Source organism: Acanthopagrus latus, chromosome 2 (genome assembly GCF_904848185.1).
Source record: "Acanthopagrus latus isolate v.2019 chromosome 2, fAcaLat1.1, whole genome shotgun sequence".
Lineage (NCBI taxonomy): Eukaryota > Metazoa > Chordata > Actinopteri > Spariformes > Sparidae > Acanthopagrus > Acanthopagrus latus.
This window is the reverse complement of record NC_051040.1, coordinates 28,954,916-28,957,484: the sequence shown is the minus strand read 5'-3', so window position 1 is coordinate 28,957,484 and position 2,569 is coordinate 28,954,916.

Here is a 2,569-nt window from a genome sequence, read left to right as displayed (position 1 = left end):
TGTTTGTTTCTTTCTATGGAGTCTGGGTGGATTTCTGCCAGGCGTACTCAAAAGTAGGAAATTAAAATAGCAGAGTTGGTAAAATTAAGCATGAAACTGCTGCATGTAGAGACACATTTCTGCAGCTCTTGTACCTAAATTCACCTGCGGTCATCCAACAGGTTTCGGCCTTATGGCCGCCGCTCTGCAAACGCATGTGAATACATAAGTAATGATCCTCCATTTTCTGCGTTAGAGCTGGCCGATATAAGGCCCACGGCTCTGCCTGACGCGTGGACCACACGATACTGGCTCTGAATCATTTCAGACTTTAGGACAGTTGCGCTCTGGCTAATTAAACTGACTGTCTAATTGGCTCTGGCGGAAAGGGGGCATTACTAAGAAAAATCCATCCACATCACAGGGAAGGTGTTTACAGTCTCTGTGCGCCCCTCCACAGCTAATAGTTCAATCAACAAGTACATTAACTGTGCGAAGTGAAAATATTCAATTAACAGGGGAGAAATGACGGATGTAGCGACTTTAGATGGGAGTAAATTAGGCAGAGGATGTGAATGTTTACAGTGCGAGTGCGACAGGGTGAGAAAGTGTGTGTAGTTAATAGTGGAGAGGTTGGAAGATGAAGCGCCCGGCAGCAGCTCCGGCTGCGCCTCTCAGCAGTTTGGAGAGAGAGTCGCGGCTGAGCGTCTGTCAGCAGCGCTATCAGGCTGCGCGGAAAGTCAGCAGAGCAGAGCTGCAAACACACGCACGGCCCGGTGACGGCCGGCGGCCGCTCATTCACTCATGTCACCAACAGATATAGAAGTCACGCTGGCATCTGATTTATAGACGCGCTGTGGACCCACGCGTCATTTACCGCAAAACCACATGCGCATATTTCACCTGAAAATACAGCGAGGCCTGCAGGTCTGCAGAGTGATGGCTGCTGGTGGGTTAATACCACACACACACACACACACACACACACACACACACACACACACACACACACACACACACACACACACACGTGCAACGTAAATATTGTCTTGGTATTACCGTCAGCTGGTTCTACATGCTGCCTGACTGAAGGATCATTTGGACGCATGAATTGATCGATTTTAAGTTTATGTATTCAAGTATTTATTTACTAATTTATTCAATTAATTATTCTACACTTCATTACCCACCAGTGGTCCACGAATAAAGCTACTTTTTCAGCAGTTATGATCCTATACACACCTGCAGTTAGAAAACGGAAAAAAAATCTCTTTTTCTATTCTTTTTTTTATTATTATTTAAATCCCCAGCAGAAATATATAAACTCAAAGACCAATGATTGATCTAAAAAGTTTAATTGTAAAAAAAAATAATAAATAATCCAGGATCATTAATATTCAAGATTGCCCCTGTATTGAAAAGTGGCGGGGACACAAGAGCTCCTATGAAAAGAAAAAAATAAAATAAAATACATACTTTCAAATAAGCGATGAGCAGCGTCCCCGCAGTAAATGACAGCTCTGCTGGCACCACCTACTCGTACCACATTATTAGTGACGTGGTAATAATAATGTCCAGACATGTCTAATAAACTCTCTGTGGGCCGCTGTGGACGTGTGAGGGATGAGGAGGGAAAGTTGCAATCGAACTTCCTGTGTGGAAACCAAGCGTCAGTATTTCTGTCGCGATTATTGCAGCTGACAGAAATGTTTTCACCTCTGTTCGGTGTGTTGTGGTGTGCGGCTGGACGAAGGCGGACTGTACCTAAGACGGATAACAGATTGTGTTTGAGATATTAAATAACGTAGACTTTTATTTTCTATGTAATATTCACTGATACAGAAACACAGTGGAGGTCAGAAGTAAAGCCTGGTTTGGTGGGTAACAGCTCTGAGTGTTGCTGACTCCTGGGATCTGGGGCCAGTTCTTGGCCTGGATCGTCGCTGAGGGCCGATCATGTTATCTCGAGGCGAGGAATGAACTTCTCGAGCAAAGTTATTCTGCTGAGCTCAAATATTTATTTGTCAGTGTTAATTGCCGCAGATGATTTTGCATTGTGCCCACGTGTGTTCCGCTTAGAATCCGCGGGCATCCTGTCAGCATCAGCCCAGGTGAATGGAGGGCTCCCTGAGGTGCTGGTGGTTGGAGATGGTTCACACCTCAGCGCCTTCATGTCGACAAGTTCACGTCCGCAAGATGATACAGAAACATGTTACACCGCAAATGGATTACAACCGTAGCCTACATGTTAGAGGTGTAACAGATGAATGTGGTGGTGTTGTACATTGACTGGATGTTGCCGATGCTCAGAGGAAGCACAGTCCGCCCAGAAGGCACTGCTCCCCGGTTGCAGCGTCAGGGCCAGTCCGGTGAGAGACGCAGGGGGACAAATCTCTCTCTCCCTGCTGCCTTCACACATCCAGGGGGCTGAGCAACTGTGCGTGCAACGTAGCAGTGTGTATGTGTGCGTGCGTGCGTGTGTGTGTGTGCGTGCGTGTGTGTGTGTGTGTGTGTGTGATTCCAAGAAAACACCCCACTGAGTTCCCCCCTCAGAGCTCAGAGTACGCGCTGCACAGGCGCAGAACGCAGC